Consider the following 18,853-nt stretch of genomic DNA (forward strand, 5'->3'; position numbering starts at 1 on the left):
TTTAGTGTTAATGGCAGTCATGTGTCTGTGGCAGTGAGATAATGGACCACTATTAAACCTGATTCTCTTCGGTGCTAGGAAAGTGATGTGCAAGGTTCCCAGAGAGTCATCACACCAGTGTTGCGTCTGGGAGTGCCACTGGAATTTTTTTTTACAGCAGGTGCTGAAATCCCAGGCCCCTTTCTCAGGGGTGTGGCCAACCACACCCTATGCCAGTGATACACATTGCTTCCCCTTTGGGGGAGTATCTCTAGGAACTAGATTGCAATTCTAAGGATGGTTTATGCCTGTCATTTCAAATGTTTGCACAATATACCACTAAAGACAAAATTGATGGTGGTCCAGCTCAAAAGATGATGCTATCAACCATCAGCAAACATGACAGTTCAAAACTAAGTTAGGTTAACAAGGAAAAGTTAAGCAGATTTTCCCAGTATGCTTACAGTTTACTGGCTCATAATCATTTTTAGTCAGCCATGTGTTTTACTTCTTATAAATCATTTTTCCACTTACTTCCAGTTAGAACATTCAATAAGTTAGTGTTAAATTAAAAAAAGTATAAACGATGTTTTTGTACTTTGCTTTCCAGCAGCTAACAGAGTGTGCATGGCACTTAGTAGAGATTCAAAACAAATGTTAGTTAATAAAAAATACATACATTTTATTTGGAATTTAAGAATATGAATAATTTTTTTAGTCTTTATTTTGCTCAATGCTTAATAAAAGCATGATTTCAAAGACTACTAAAGGAAGGCACTATAAATGCAAAAAACATAAAATATGTTTTTGCATTCTACCAGTTTAGAGACAGGCAATAAATGAAAGCTTTAGTACTACTTTTTCCTGCATATAAGACAACATATTTTGTATTTCACTCAAGGCTCTGCCAGTAAAAAGTAATGAAATTGTACCTTTCTAATGACATCTTTGCAGCAGGGGTCTATTGCCTTGTGGATGGCACCAAATTATCCAAGTGTATTAGGAGACTAGGGCTTTTCCTTTAATCCCTTCTTATTAATGAAGTGCCTCGTGCTGCTCCCAGGAGAGTGCCACTGACAGATATATAGAAAAGAGATCAGAGAAAAAAAAAAGTGGAAGAATATAAATGAATTATACCCAGCCAGGAAACGATACTAACCATCTCTTCCCTAAGGAAAAGTACAACAAGCGCCCCAAAATTGTAAGGTGGTCTCTACCCTGAAAATGTATATAGTGTGTCAAAAGAGTTGAAAGGATAAGAATCATTTTTTGTTTTCAGGGATTTCTTAATAATTTGGTGCACAGAATTTGAATGAATGTTTTCACTGTTAAAGATGACATTTTCTTCAGTCCTAAACTTTTACCCAGGAAGGAAGTATTTTCTGGTACCTAAAGAGTTGCCTAAATTTAAGATTCCTACACTTTGTTTCTGCCATATAACACTTTTTATAACTTCTTACACTTTTTATCATCTGATCCCTTTCCTAATGCAGTTGATAGGTGCTAGCTAGAGTTGCCCCTCAGTCCTAAAGATTTTACAAGAAGATCAGAAACATTCGAATAACATAGATTAAGATGACTAATTAATTCTTAGAGATTTGATTCCAAATAACACAGAATCTTCTCGGGCTGTGAAACGAGGCAATACATTTGCTGGTTTAAACTCTAAAATGAACAGGAAAATTCCAAAATAGAGCAGCAAATTCAAATGCTAAAATTAATTCTGGCAAGGCCCTTTGTTGCAACATGTTGACATTATCCTTCGATGTTGTACATATTTGACAGAGAAATTGCCTTCATGATAACTGAAGATGACATTGGGAAATTAATGGACCACCCTGTAAAACAATATAAAGCCAATATAAATTCTCATCATAAGCACAATAGAATATGCAGATTTAGAGTATTTTATACCTGAAAGTAATTGTGTCTTTCACAATATGTTTATGGTATCAAAATTATTAAGACCTGGTTACTGTGGAAAGCATAACAAAACTCACATTTTTTACCACAAATTTTATGGTGTTGTAGAATTTTACAGGTTACCCGAAGACAGCAATAACTTTTGAAGCCCATAATTTTCTGAAATACATGGATGACGTTAATTTCGGGGCTCAAAAACTGTGGCTGCTCACTTTCACAAATGACTGTAGCTTATAAAATGCATATGAAATAAATGTTATACAACATGTGCAATGAACATTAAATTTGAGAGCAGTTATAGTGTTACCCACACATGTTGAAAATCCAGGAGCTAAAAAGTATACCTAATTTATATAACCCATTGGAATATATTTCTAAATTCTCTTTAGGATTAATTAAATAAGCAGGCAATTTATGAAAATATATAAATAAATTGTTTATCACTTTTATGACCCAAATCACAATGAAATTGTAATTCAAGATAAGCTGGTGAGAATAAACTGAACATATGGTTATATTCACAATTATTTATTAACTGAAATGTTGTTATTCCAAAGTTAGAGTTAATGTTAAGGAGATTTAAAATGTATTGTTTAATATTTGGAATAATCTATTAAACTATTAGCATTGTGGTTGATTTTCATGAATTAGTTTGTATCTCAGAATACTAAGCTTGTGCAAATAAACGTTTTAATGTTTTAAAAGGTAAGCATTGTGTTTCATGATGTTCGAAAATTCATTCATAGTTTTTGCAGGTTAGATCTTAGGAGCATCCTTTAGAATGACCAGAAGGTTTAGATATTTGAGAATAATCAACACCAAATGAAATCGTGGTAGAATCCAGATAATAAAATGTATTTTTTCAGGCCTGCAGAGAGAGTATACCCTGTGGCAGGCCCTGATGTAAATAGTGAAAGTTGAGTTTTCATGGGCTTAATTCTAAATGTCCACATCTATGCAAAATAGGCCATTGAATGTCAGCTATCTTTACAGTAAGTCTAAAAATGAAGTCTTAAACAACTGACTCACATGAGGCCGGCATTGCCAAATAGATGAGCTACCCTTAGGGCATTTGGAACATTTTGCCTATGCATATGGATAATACAGGTACAATGAGTACTGGTTTACTCCCTTGATTCTTGGTTTAAGGGGCTTCTCAATTTTGAGAGATTATAGACCCTGAGGAAGGATCATTTATATAGCGCACATCCCATCCGATGAGTAGTAAATGATGCCTTAGGAGCCGGTGGATATGAACCTTTTTTATAGCATTTGTCACATTGTAGTGAAATCATTTGTGTAAGTCTGTCTTTTCTACTAGGTTCTAAATTTCTTAAGGGCTAAGACTTTGTCTTATTTATTCTGTATTCCCCACCTTCAGCATGGAGCATTAAGCTTGACATTTCACTCAATAAATGCTTGTTGCACGAATGAATAAAGAACGTAAGGAATACCTTACAATCAGTAGGAAATGCCACAAAGCACTATACCTCAATCTAGTTGTGTTTTGCTGTTATATAGGTGTGTGCAAAATATTTGAATTCATATAATTTCAGTTAGGGGGCTGAAATTAGCTCAAAACCCTAAAGAAAAGGAAAAAGAAAAATACACAGAAAGAAACACTAATTGGATTTTGAAAATTTATACCTAATGTGCAGGCAACAAGACATGTTTTCATTGCTATATTTATACAATGGCCAGATGTTAGATGAAATTTAGCTCAATGAGTATTTCAGCAAGAAAAGTATTTTAACAAGCATGGAAAGCTAGAGATATAAATGTCAGCCTGATTTTAGATAATTATCCTGCTTGGAAAATGTCCAAAACATATGCCATCTGAATTAATTCTTACTATATTTCAGTTTTTCCTTCTCTCCACTCCTCAAGCTTAAGGAGACATTGAGGATCCTAAAAAGCTGAGTTGAGTTCTGCTACCTCCACATGTCCAGAAGTCTCTGAGAAACCATTGCATTGATGTTGACAACCTTGTGCATACCATAGCAATAGGACATAGCTAGTGCTCAATAAATACAAGGTGGATGGATGGATGGTTGGTTGGTTGGATGGTTGGTTGGAAGAGACACTCCAATCTGGAGGTATTAAGTTAACCTCTAAACAGGTAGAAATCGTAGCCTATATTTCTTCTTCCTTGTGAAAGTATTGGCCAAGGATTAGAATGGTACAGGAATAATGCATGACTTAGAATAATTATCAGTTATGAATATATATATATACACATATATATATATATGTATGTGTGTGTGTGTGTGTGTATAGGACTTTAGAATTTATAAATATTATTCTCAGTCATTTAATCTTCAAGGCTCATTGCGAGGTAAGCATTACTATAATTCTAATCTCCAAAGATGAGGAAACCAAATGTGAAAGAGATTAAGTAAATTACTCAAAATTATACCTAGTGGAAAAGCAAAAACTGGAACCCACATCCCAATTAATCCCGATCCCTTACGCCATTCCCCTAAATAACACAAAGTTATCCCATTCATCTATCAGCCTAATTTCCCATCAGCCACATTTCTTTAAGTGGTAAAAAATATATTCTGTCCATACTAGGGGAAATCCTTATGTGCAACAACAAGAGACAATAAATAAATTAAATACGACAGACCTGGAATAAGTATCACAGACCTTAGAAAAGGTCTCAAATAGGAGAATAAGCTTTACTTCAGGATACTTTGGACAATTTAGGAATTTTTTATTATTTTTTAAGGAAAACATTATAAAGACTGCTATTTAAGATGTGTTTCATTTGGTGCAGAAAAGAGAGTTGAAGATTAATTACAAAGTTACTGATACAATCTTTCACATTTCAATAATAATAGTAATTTTCATTAACTGAACACTTACTCTGCACCAGACATATACTTTACACTGTGTACTCATGTATCATAGACACTTTATGAGGTAGCTACTACTATTATTCCCGTTTTACAGGTGAGGAAACTGAGGTGTAAGGAGGGTAAGTAACTTGTCCAAAATCAAACAGCTACTAAGTGGTAAAAGTGTTATTTGAGCCCAGGCAGTCTGTCCATAGACCTGTGGTACTATAGGCTTCCAATTGTTCCAACTTTCATATCTGCTTTTTCCAAGCCTTTGACTTTTCATATCCAATAGAGATTGCAGTGTGTTTGAACCTCTCAGATGTTCCCGACTTAACCTCTAATTATCATTTTGACCACTTCTGAAAGAAAATTTAAATATTCAAGTGCAAATGCCACAAAGATAAATCAGCTAAGCTTACAAAATATCTTTGAAAGGGACTTTGAATGGCAAAGAAATCTCCTTCTGTACAGAGCGGGATTATGACAGAAACTTCTTATACAGTATACCTTTCACAGTTCAGCTCGCATTTCCTAATTGGTCTTTATCAAATTTGACAACTTCTCTTTGCCCTTCATGGAGACAAGTAACATGTATTTTAATTCTTCTTTATCCATGAATCATGCAATCAATATATATGCTTGAGTACTTATTTTGTTCAAGGTTCCATAGAAATTTTTAATAAATTACATTTATATATTAAATTTTTATTTTATTTAAATAAAATAAAATTTTAATAAAGGAATTGATAAAATGGTGTTTGGCAATAATCTGAGATAGTCTATGATGACTTACCTTAAATCAGCCTCTAATATTTACAGGGAATATTTTTTAAAAATTAAATAAAGATATTTTTGAGTGCACCAAGATATAATATTGTTACAAAGGAAACAGCTTTGGAAAATAATTGAATAGAATGACCCTACTTACCCTTTCTTTTAATAATAATAAGAGAGAGAGAGATTTTTTTATTTATAAAATAGAACTGAACACACCTAATACCTCCCTGTTTCCACAGTACAGTCTTAGAAGACAAAAATCTTTAAAAATATAAAGATGTACAATCAATGACTGTGAAGAACTCTTTGTTTAAATTGTGGGCCTCCAAATGATAAAGAAAGGAAGAGAAGGAGAGAGGGAGGGAGGGAGAGAGGGAAGGAGGGAAGGAAGGAAAGAGGGTGGAATTCCCTCAGAAACAGCAAAGTGCAGCAGTTGCTAAGACATCAGCTGCCCCTATGCAGAGAAAAGTCCCTCTGCTAAATCAGCATGTTCTTGACATCCTATATTGTAGTTAGTGCCCCAAATAAAAGTGGACTATGTATTGTCTTCCACAAACTTTAGTCCTCGTCTCAATTTTAACTGTCAAAATGTCAGGCTAAAGGGAAATAGATGCCTCCCATAGAATAAAAGAACACTAAATCTTGATTTTCAGCAACAAATACAGGATGGAAACAGGATATTTTCATTTCTTTCAAGAAATCTGGACTCTAAAATTTATTTCCCTAAAAAAGAAAAATCACGATCCTAAATTTCAGCACATGGCATCTGGAAATGATTTGACATATTAAACTACTCTAGGATTTCGATGGCAAACGTATCCTAAAAGACGTAAGTTTTATCTTGTTGTTTCAAAAGTGGATCTTATGGAAACAGCCACAGACGAACTAAAGAGTGAGAGCGGCTGAGATTTCTCTAGTGACCTGCAGTAAGGATGGAGAAAAACTCAGCCTTTCTCAGTTGAGAAAAATTCAGCCCTGTGGTGTTGGTACATTGTGGTTAAATCATTCATATTCTTTGAACTCTAATAAAAAATTCTCATCAAACAATGATGACATTTTCATCTCATCAAAATTTAATCATAAGAGTATTGTAACTGATTTTCTTTACCTCAGCTCAAATTGAAAGTAATTGTCAGACATCATTTTAATTCTAACCATTACATCCCTTTTTACATGTCTCCTCTCACATTATTGTGGTTCATTTTGTTTTCTAAGAGGCATGTCATTTTTTTTCTGTTATTCAAGCAGTTTAAAAGAATGTCGTCCCCTACTTATAAATAGTACACTTAAGGTTCATTTTAAAAAGCATTTGAGATCACAAATTAACATGAATGGAAGATGTTTCCTTGAAACACTGAGAGACACCAGAGATAATAAATTCTGACTATGGAATTGTTTAGTGTTAGAAAAATACTTAATTGCCTGAATTCTCTATTGTTTCGAAAAAAAATTTTTTCATAGCAACCTCCAGAATGATGGTCTTAAACTACACAAAAGCTGAGGGGTAAATACAAGCTCGTTTAATTTTCTTCCATTGATATTTTGGAAGAATATCCCTGCTTTAGTCATGAAGCATTGGGGTCTGGGCTGAGAAGTTGGAGCAAGTTTACCCCAATTAAGACAAAGAGGTGGCTTCTTCCTGGGGATGGCAAATGAGTCCTAACCATTACTTTCATGGATATATGGAAAGCTAGCAACAGAATCTAAGAGAATTATGAGCTTTGGGATAATATGTTTCTGTGTTTTCCATAAGAGACATGTATAATTGTCAGAATTAGAAGTTGGAAAATGAATGATATATTTAAAGAGATCTAAGAGATCTGACTTAAAAATATGGGTCAGAGGGGGACATGTTTCTCATATTCTCTATCTTCCTCTTTTTTGTTTGTTTATTTATCCTTACAGTTGATTATAATCTGAAAATATAAATTTTTTTTGCCAAGCATTTAGTGAGCTTTTCAGTCAGGAACTCAAATCCTTCAATTCCAGCAAACTTACCTGAATTGTTCCTTACATCTTACTATCTTTCCATTTCATTTGATCTCTCTCCCGGAGCTCCTATTATTCAGATATTGCACCTCCTATACTATGTCAGATGTTTTACTCAGATGTCTGCTTATCCCTGATTGTTTGCACACATTCAAGTGTGGGAACCAAATCCTCCAAACACAAGCGTGGGACTTTTCAGCTGTGAACTTCACTGGAGGTTGATCTGACTGGGTAGTTTAGGTGAGAAAGCCTTGATCTCGCAGCCTCCATGCTTTGTTCTTTGGCTGGTCAGATTTCCCAGAGAATGCTCTTCAAACCCCTTCATAGAAGGTGAAGGTCTTGGCTGTTCAATGTCTGGAAGCTGAAGCGAGAAGGTTGGGGATGATCTCAACATCTAATATGATACACATTCCTTTAATCCCCTGTTTTTGGTATGGGAAATGAATATTCACCATCCTCAACTTAGCCCAGTTTCTCTCTCTAGAAAAAATAAATCCTCCTTCTCTTGCCAGGGTTGTTGCTTTTTGAGTTGGCAAGGTGATCTGGGAATGACTTCAAATCAATTCTTCTCATGTTAGTCCTTCTAACAACCTCATGTCTAGAAGTTCCAGGTGGTACCCATTTCTAAGCTGTGGATTCTGAGTAAATTGAGTTGGATTTCACCTTTCTGTACTTTAGCTTAACCTTCAATTCTTTACCACTCATCCATCCACTTTCCAGGTTACAAAATGTTATACTTATTGCCTACTTTTTCTGTTTTTCATATCCTTTGGGGCTTAAGCTTTTTAAAAAAACCACTTCAGAGTTGTTTTATGAGGATCTTGGGGGAAGTTAGTGTTTAATCAGCCATCTTCACAGAAATCCTATCTCTTCTGCTCTTTGCTTAATAGTACTTCCTCTGAATCCCCTTGAGCCTGCATTAGGTGCCTCTGTTATGTCTCCCCCTTAACACCCTGTGTTCCTACCATCAGCTATGTGGGTGTTGATGTAGAAGGGATCAAAACGCAAATTTATTTTTGTCTTTTTCTGTCCCTTTAAGCTTTTATTCAATGGAAATAATCTTCCCCATTCCCTGGAAGGAAAGTTGGCAGATCCCCATGATTTTCTGCTTACTCACATAAAAAAAGACAATCCTATGATCGCTTTAATTCACAAAACCAGATTTACTAATTCGAATGTTTCCTGACCAAAATATTAAGCAATTCCTCAATCTTCAAAGTTTAGAAGGCTCCCTCTCCCCCTCACTAAGGCCTGCAGTTGGCAGCTTCCAGGAGGGAGGTGTGACCAGCATCTGTTCCCACTCTCCTTCTTTCCCTTTTGACTGTAAGTGGCTCATTCGGCTGTGGGTGGAGAGGAAAGTAAGCAAACAGAGTTGCCAGATTTAACAAATAAAAATCCTGGGTAGGTAGCTTTGAGCCCTCTGGTCAGTCAAATGGTTACTAATGACTCCCTCACAGCTTATATTTTTGTTTTTGTTTTTTAATTCTTTGGGATTTGCATCCCTAGGGACTCCTCACCTGCAAGTCTCAAAATAAACTGAAGGGCTTGTATTCCATCTCCCAGGCCTGCAGTCAGCCTTCGGCCCCTGGTTCACAGCAGGAAAAAAAATGGTTCCACCCTGGTCCTTTCTCCTATGAGAAACACTCATACATCTATTCTGACAAACCGAGCATGGAGGCAGCAGCAGAGCAGCTCATTACTCTTCCTGTCACCCTCTGGATTTGCAAGAGAGAGTTAGATCCCAGTCCAAGGTGACCCCCCATTCCCAAAACACACAATTCTTGAAGTGATCATAATAAAGGCTTGAGGTTAAGAATGGTGTATTCCCTTCTCATCCTACCTCTTAGAGTAAAAATGAGGGGTTCATAACACCATTTCCTCCAAGAAAATTCTTTTTGAATTCTTCTTTCTGCTCTACAGACTCATACACCCTTTATCCAAATGAGGGGACCAAAAGTTAAGAAACTGGTTCTAGTATATTATTTTACATATCAGAGAGAACCTGTTCCACACTGACTGATTTCTCATGTCTATTATATTAACATCTTAGTCAAAACATAGACAGAAAGAGTTCATTTTAAAAAATTTTTTTCACTTGGTTATTTGTCTCCACCCACTAGTTCATAAAACTCGTTGAGGATAAGGGGTCATTGGAGCATCTTCAGAACCTGGCATGCTTGTGGCACACAGACATAAATCTGAAAAAATTATTGATCAATGACTGAATGAATGAGTTGCCATTACTGATTTTCTACAATAGGCTTTTACACAACAAATGGGCATCAATTATCTCTCTTCCCTCTACCCGGTAGAGATACAAGTTTTAGCTTCAATTTGAGATGTAAATTAAACAGAAAGAACAAAAATGCAAAGTCTTGAAATAAGTTACCAGTAAAGATCTTTAATATTTTTTTAAAAAAAGATTTTAATGTGGAATCGATATCCTCCTATTCCTAGTGGTTCAAGGGTTGTCCTTGATAGGGCATCAAATGCAATACCCAACTGGAGAGATTCTCCAACACCATAATTCTTTGAAAATACTGCTATGTCTCATTTCTATGAAGAAATTGAAACTAGATTAACAGAAAATTAAGTTGGCCAGGCCTCTTTTTATTGTTCAAGCCAAGTAAAACATGAAAATTAAACAAATTGCATCTTATTCTTAAGTTGTATGATTCTATGATATGAATAGTGGGAAATAATTTGGACTTATCAAATACTTCCAGCAATAGTTTTGCAAATTCTAGTTTTAAGCATTTGGAACATATTACATTAGAATTTTTGTAATGAATCATTCTCACATTAATACTGAATTTTATTTTAGTTATTCAAAAAGGAGTGGAGAAGTTTATACAGGATTATAGAGAAAATTTCAGATCACATAAAATTTATCTAACATAAATATCACCTAAAATGTGTTTTCTGTCTAACCTATTATTATGGAATTCATGAATTTATCACATGTACCCCAACTTGCTTCTCAAAATTATTTGAGGTAGATTTCGATTTTTTAATTGTGGTATTAACCTTGGTTAATAACATTATATAAATATCAGTTGTACAACAGTATAATTCTATAATGGGTAAAGGGGGTTGAATACATGGGAACAGTTGGAAATTAGAGTTTTGGTAGTGAACAGACAATAGATTTCAATTTTTTAAAAAGATTCAGGTATACAGGATAAATATAAGAAATAATAAAGGCTTTAGACAGAATGATGCTTATATATATTGTCAGAGATGACATAAATTTAGCTCTAAATTTTCTGATATCAAGTCCAAAAGGAACTATAGTGGCCTATATTACAGTTGACATAAAAGGAAAATTACCAACTCTTCAAGGGTTACTATTTTAGTTTTTGTACTAAATGCTAGGAATAATTGATCTTATAAGTTCTTATAAAATAATAGTTAATATATATTGAATGTCTATTATGGGCCAAGCACTATCTTAAACTCTTTATATATATCAACAATTTAATCATCATAACAGCACTGAAAGATTATTATCCCTGATTTACCAGTTATAAAATAAAATAAAGCACAGAGAGAGAAGTTGCCCATAGGTACAGCTAGAAAGAAGCAGACATAATCCAGACCCCCAAAGCTTCTGCTCCTGATTGCCACACTGCACAAAATCTTCATCAGTGGCTCCACAGATGACCTCAAAGGTCTCCATTTCTTAAATCAACGCTCAGTCGAAGCCAGGGGCATAATATTGAACTTAGTAAAAGCATTCGTGCTATAAAAACTTAGCTAGTAAAACTATTGGAACTTAGCTAAAGACATACAAATTATTCATTACTCAGTATATTATAGAAGTAGAGAACAGCAAACTTACAGGAATAATTATTATAACTCACATTTAATAAGTGCTCATTATATACCAGCCAGTATGCCAAATAGCTTAGATGCATTATATAACATAGTCCTCAACAATCTTTCAACAGAGGTATTTATTTACCTTTTCACTCAAAACTGTTGATCACATACCTCCTATGTGACAGATACTATGCTAAACAATGGGCCGCAATGGTGAACAAAAGCATAGCACTGGAGGCTTATGATGAATTAAATCATCAGAAATAAACACAAAACCACAAACAGAAAGGTGGTGACGAAAAGATACATCATGTTACAACATCTTTTACAAGGAAATTAGACATAGTCTGGGAGGGCTTCCCTCTGGAAGTGGCATATGAAATGAAATCTGAAGGTTGTGGCAAAGTTAATTAGGTGAAAGAAGAGTGGGACATGAGAAAACCCAGTGACAGCAAAAATGAGAGAGAGAGAGAGAGAGAGAGAGAGAGAGAGAGAGAGAAAGAGATGGGGGGGGGTGTTTAATTTGCCCAAAGCCAAAAAAAAAAATCCAGGTGTCTGTCACATCTGAGTTCAAGCTGTTAACCCCTACACTGTAATGCTTCCAACAGCCTAGGGTATTTCTTTTAGATATTCTTTAAAAGCTAAAATAGCTGCTCAAAACTGAATTCTTCAAGAGCACCTGAAGTGCAAACGGGAGAGGTTCTTTAGGTATTTGAAAAAGATCTCTCTATTGGAGTGGCAGCCGTCTTTCATTTAATTTTCACAAATTCAACTATAGGCATTGACACTAAAACTTTTTTAAAAAAGGAAAGTTATATATGATGAAATCAGCTTATACTCTCAGCTTTCCTCTGTGAGCCCCTCCACTGAGAACTTCTCCTCATGATAGCCAGGGATCTTCAGATATGTATTAGGCAACGTTATCCCTAATTATAAGCCACATTTCCCAAACACGCATGGTCTTTCCCTCCTCCCAGCCCTGCCTTGGGCTGCCCTGCCCCCACCCATAGGTCTGGCAGATTCTGTGAAGTTCTGCTATGAAGGCTGCTTCTCAGCACCTCCACACTGCACCCTCGTCAGGCTGCACAAAGTTACTGGGTTACACATGTGTCCCTCCGCTAGACCCTGAGTTCCTCAAGGGTAGTAACAATGCTTTAGTTACATGTGCATTCAGCAGATGGTAGGTCTTCCAGACATTTTTGTGAATGGTGAATGAAAATGCATTTCTACTGATAAATGGTTTATTCAGGTGTTCATTGTCTTCATGTGGGTCAAGGCAAGAATCCTTGCTCACACCAGGCACATCACAGTGAGCTTCCTTTTCCCATCTAGAAAATAGTCCAGTGTTTAGAAGAATTGTCTCTCCATTAACAAGCCTCTGGTCAGAAGGCTCACCCACCAAACCCCGGGCTCTGACCAGTCTGAGAGACCACACCAACCAGTGGGCTCCCTGTGTTAGGGCACAGGCACACTCAACACCCTGCCCCCCACCCCATCCCAGGCTGCAGTGTGTGAGGGGCAGGCACTAGAAGTGACAAACTGCCTGAGATCCAAGGGCAGAAATTTTGGAGTTTGTGATAAGTGGGCACTCTGTGATGAATTTTACACTTGAGGTGATCCTTGTCCTGATCCTCTAGAAGTAGCAATTTAGAATAAACAAAAACAGACTGAGAGTTGAGCCAACCAGTTAATAAGCACCTTAATTTCCTCCTCCTCACAGTTGGACACGCCCTGGAGGAGAGGCTGAGATCTTTAGCAATTGGAAGACAAAGATGGTAAGGACTGGGTCCTGAAGGTGCAGAAAGGATGGCAGAAAGTCTTGTCTGGGAATGATGTTTGCTTTTGATGTACCTTCAAACCCTGATGCTTCTGAGTTAAAATCACAGAGCTGACTAGTCCTCTAACCCCTAGGTGCTATGAAATGTATCCTAATGCAGAGGATCCCCCACCTGTCTGAGCTAGAGTCAGGGTGGCATTACAGAGGAAAGGGGAAAGATTGAGCCAGCACCAAGAGCTCCCTGCCCAATGTCCAGGGCAGAAGAAACAACCAGAGATCTGCAGGCTAGGTCTGTCCCTCACATGTGGTGTGTTGACCAATGAAATATTGTCCTACATAGTTTATTTTTTAAATAGCTGTCAACATTGAAATTTGGAGAAATTTTTATAAACTCCTCAAAAATCGGAAGATGAAGCAACACTGGACCCCTCTCCTTGCAAGCAGCCATGGGCTTGAGCTAAATAGCTCCTTTACATGAACTATATCTTTAGACAGGTATGCTTTCCCCACTCTATACTGTCTCTCTTGTATGTCACCTCCTGAATTCCTGGGGGCATCAGAGATTGCAATCCCCACGACTAGGAGGCAGAGAGGCAGGACTCCACCAAAAAACTAAATTAATTTGTACTGGGTTTTGTCTTTATCCCACATGTGGGAGAGAGTTGGTGTAATTGATTTGTATGTCCTACAAATACGCCTAAGGGTAAAATGAAACCAAGTAGAGAAAACAGAATTCCTTTCAGGGATTGCTGCCCTAAGCGAGACAAAAATAAGAAATTCTCAAATGTGCCAGGAGGAAAGATAACAGGCAGAGAGGAAGAAAAGTGTAGAGCTGGTTGCTGGGTGATAGAAAGCTGATCCCCTAGGATAATTCCCCCTAGTGACCCACCAAGTCCTCAAAGTCCCCCTGTGAAAGAGAAAGTCAGGGGAGAGTAAAAGAGGGGTAGGGGGGTGGGAGGAAGAAAGAGTGAAGGAGAGAAGTGAGGAGAGAGGAGCGGTGGAAGACAGGAGGACAAGAAGATAAGATAGCTCTATATGAGTTTCTTCCAGAAACTGGTGAAGACACTAAATTCTGCACCCACAGTTTCACTAGATCCAGCAAGAGCAGCCAGCTTTATTAACACCTGGGCCCAGAGATAGACAGGCAAAAGAGACAGCAATGGGGACTTGCAGAAATTAAAATAAAGGTTCTGGACTCTCATGACCTGGAAGGTAGGGGGTTCAAGCCAAGTTTAAGCAGATCTCAAAGGTGCAGGGCATCCTAGCCGACGGACACTGACGTCATATCAACTAACATGTCACCCCCAAGGAAGCCTATTCTTCCCTCAGCCTTGAGGAGGGTCACAGGGTTACTGGCAGGTATGATAAAAGCAATAGATAATTTTCTATTAAAACTCAGTTTCTAAACAACTAGTTTCCAACATTTAATGAAAATTTCTTTGAATAATATTTAAAAAGCTCTCCCCTCCACATGCATTCTTTCTTTAAAAACAAAACAACAGCAGTAGCAACAACCACATATATCTTGGTGTTATGACAAACTTATCCACATATATTCTGGAAGGATTAAAATGACATGGTGGGAAAATAAAAGAGAAAAGGAAAAAATAAACCTGACGTAGGATAATTGCACTACCGGTAATCTCTCGGGATTTACATTTCTAATATTTTTCACTTTTCAACTGTTTTGAGAAGACATTCCCCAGAGGCCAGGTGTTAAGGATCAAGATGTGACTACCTTCAGTCAAAATGATGTTGATGACAATAAGCCACAATAGTAATCAGAAGAAATAACTGTGATGATAGTAATAATCCTGGAGGTGCCATCAGAGCAAAATGTTGCCATGGAAACTGTGAAAATGGGGGGCAGGGGGAGCAGAGATGTAGAAAATCTTTTACGATGGAATGCTGTGTTCCTGCAATTTCTGAGAATGAGCTCACATATTGTATCCTAAAGAAGATTCAGATAAATAGCAATCTTTTGTGATTATACACAACAGAGTTAAGGACAAAATGGCTCACCAAGATCAGGAAGGATGGAATGGGGTGATGGGCTGGGATGTTTGTCTTCAGGTACTGCCTCAGAAAAACAGCTGCACAGCACCTTTTTAGAGAGAATTCAGACCAGCTGCACAATAAGGACTATATGTACACAACAAAATGAGCATAGTATTTCTTTTCTATCATCACAGCTGTCCAGACAGTTCAAGTTTAATAGTGGCACACATTGCTCTTTAAGGCACAAAAGAGAAACTTTCCGAGTCCTGGGACTGAAATGTGAATAGATATAAAAATCTCCCTGGCTATTTCCAAGAACATAAAGGAAATGTTGGTGCAGAAAGAGGTCAGAAAATCCATGTGAATCACTTTTGAGCTTGGCAAGTCTATCTTTGGAGTATTGTTGTTTGTTTTTGTTGTTGTTGTTGTTGTTGTTTGAAAAATATTTGTCATGATGTTATACAATTATATATGAAATCATTCTTCATGTTAGGCCACGCCCTGGCAAACACTTGCAAAGAAAATCGCCCTCATTTTTGTGGATGGCCAGCTTGTGCAATGTGAGTTGTGAGACTGCTTCAGAAAACAAGCCCATTGGAGAAGTTAGGCCACAGAAGGAATGTCGGCCCCTGCCAGCCATGGAACCCACCTGCAAGTGGACCAAAATAAAATTCACTGGACATAGTGGCTTCACCAAGCATGGCTGGCCATAAGCACCAGGGGATTGACATCTGCAATGACCAGTGAGCTGGCAGTTATTTCACAAGCAAGAACAGTCTTCCTTTCTCCTGAGTTTATACTTTTATTAATGTAGAATATTCTCCATCTTTTTCCTACCTGTGAGATAATAGCTAATTTCTCTTCCTTTTTTATGTTGAATAAATATACTATGATGATAGAGGTATGGTATCTATTCAGCATCATGGAAGTTGATTTGTTAAGAATACAATAATTTAAAATATTCACGCTTTCATTTTGTTCTCCTTTCCAGGAATTGAAGAGGTTAGGTGACTATTATGTGCTTACATTTCTCTAACTGGAAATGAATAATACTGAGGAAATCCTCAGAATGATATTCTCAAAAAGCCATAAACATCTCCTAAATTGCCACTTACCAGCTATGAGACCTTTATCTTTCTAAACCTTTTTCTTCCTTCAATGAACAAGGGTGATAAAATCACTAAAGATATCGAGAGGATTAAAGGATACATATACATGGCATGCCTTGACCATAGCAAGTGCTCGGTGTTCTTATTAGAGGTGACAAGAGGACATCTAGTGACTTTTGCTACAATAAATCATTGTAAGACATTTGTTCACTCTAATGGGAACAATGGTAAGGCAGCATCGTTCTACAGTTGTGTGCTGAAGATTCCTTTTCCAACCAAGAGGAGGCACATCCACTAAAGCTGGATTAACTCCAAAGGGCTTGCAGATGGACAAAGTAGGTTGCATTCCTGGTGCCAGCCCAGAGTGGAGGGGAGAGCACTTTTACTCTTCCAACAGCAATCCCTGGAAATCTTTCCAAAGTCACCAGAACTTCAAGAAATACCCCCAAAAGTAAGTAAGGGAAAAAAAAACCCTCAAAGGAAAAGAAGCCACTCTTATAGCTGTGGCTCTGAGGCATCTGACAACAAAGAATACCCATCCCTCCAATTTGAAAATATTCTTAAATCACGGACCAGGCTTCAGGTTGCTTCTGTAGTCTTGCAGAACAACCACTTCCTCTGAGCGCCTTCCCCGCGCTAATTTGGAATTCCGCAAACAAGCTAGAAAACAAGCCTCTGCCCTCCTCCTCCCTAATGATTCAGGTTTTACATTTATTTTACCAGGTTGCAAGAGGAACCCCTGAAGTAGTGTAAAACACATATTCAATTATCAAAGTTTTTGCTCCTCCAGTCACTTTGATTTCACTAAAGGCAATCATTCAAAGGACATCTTGCAAGCTGGTATCCAAACAAACAGACTAGCATAAGAAGGAGCGATTTGAATTCTAAGAGACTCTCCCTTGAAATTAGCTTTGTAGTAAAGGTTGTGATGCCGAGAAAAGATAAAAGGGAGCAGAGCTGCAGATAGAGTTCAGAATGACTTAAAAATCAAATGTATTAATCAGATGTTAGGAGTTTAACCAGATGAGCACATAGCAACATCTCAGTTCTCCCTTTTTTTTTCATTAAGATTTCTATTTCGTATACTCTGAAAGCTGATGTCAAGGGGTGAACAAGCACCAGGGGGCCCCTGGGGAAGGTTGAGAGGGCTCCCAGTCAAGGTTGGCCCTATCATTAGGCAGAACAGGCAGTAGCCTAGAGCTGTGAAATATTAGGAGCAATGAAAATACATAGTGACTGGGTATTCTGTGACTGACTGCAGGCTTGCAGGCACCAACATTTTCCAATACACCTGGGGCAGTGAAAGTCTTCATCTCCACCTCTCAATTCAATCAGAGACATACAGTATTGATTTCCAACATTAAATTACATGGAGGGTTTTTTGCTTTTTTTGTTGAATACAGATATTTCTCATTGTTTATAATGCATATGTCTTTTATGAAAAAATAGAAAAAATTGAATATAGCTTGTTTGAGAAACCTTGCACTCAGAAGTATTTTAGTGCATTGATTTCATTAATTTAGATATTTCTATTGCCTGAATAAAGACTCACTGACTTCTTAAGACAAGACCATATTTAAAAGGACTTCATATTGCAATCGCCTAAAGACATGAAGCATTATCTAAGGGCTACCGTTCTGTATGTTGATGCGATAAAATATGAAAGAGTTACCGTGATCTACAGGGATCTACATACTTGATGAAAATGATTCAAAAACTTCCTTAACCAATCTCCATCCAACCAGGAAAGATTAACTGGAGCTCTCATCACCCTCTGTAAAACACACCATTTGGTGCTCAGAGAATGCCAGGTCTCACAACTAGTAAACCACTCTTTGGTGTACCCGTACAATTCTACCTAGGACCCTGAGCTGAATGCTTAGCAAGAGGGGAGTTTCTTGTTCCTAAATCCAGTGATGCTAGTTGTACCTGTTACTGTAATTGTGTAATTTAATTAAGTAGTATTAAAAGCTATTAATATGAATATAAAGAGCAAAAGATTTGTTTCTACAAAAATCACATCGAACATGTTGTAAAGAAATAAAAACATGCTTACGTATTAAGTGTGAGCAAGACAACTATAAAGGATTGAGGGGGGAAAATCATAAAAATCTAAAAGAATACTGATTTCCTGTTGCCTTGTAAGTTTCTATAACTTTCCCTTCGCTTAAGTGGCTGAAGCCGGACATTGTAAAAGATGCGGTGTGGCTGTCATTTGTGCATAAGAGGCAATGAACAACATTAATCAGCAGGCTTGTACTCAAGGACAAGTCTTGACCTACTTCACAAGGCTGGTGAACTACTATATAATTATGAGATTCAAGGTGAAATAAAGCCTATAAGACACACGTAAGCTTTTCTTTATAATTCACTTCTTTTACTGACTCTTTTGATTAAGTGATCAACTAAGGGTTCTATTTTGATCAAAGAAGTGGAATGTTATTATATTACACATAAAAAGGGTACTTTGTGGTTATATTGAGGTAATTTCTCCTTTCTTTGGATGTCAGGGGCATCCTCACTTTGAAAGACACAGAAATACTGTGTATATCTTTGCTAGTGATCGTGCCAGTAAGATGACATTAGCATCTGTTTCCATCTCAGATAGCATACAGTTCCCTTCTCTGCTAAGAGTT

This window comes from Pteropus alecto, unplaced genomic scaffold (genome assembly GCF_000325575.1).
Source record: "Pteropus alecto unplaced genomic scaffold, ASM32557v1 scaffold146, whole genome shotgun sequence".
Classification (NCBI taxonomy): domain Eukaryota; kingdom Metazoa; phylum Chordata; class Mammalia; order Chiroptera; family Pteropodidae; genus Pteropus; species Pteropus alecto.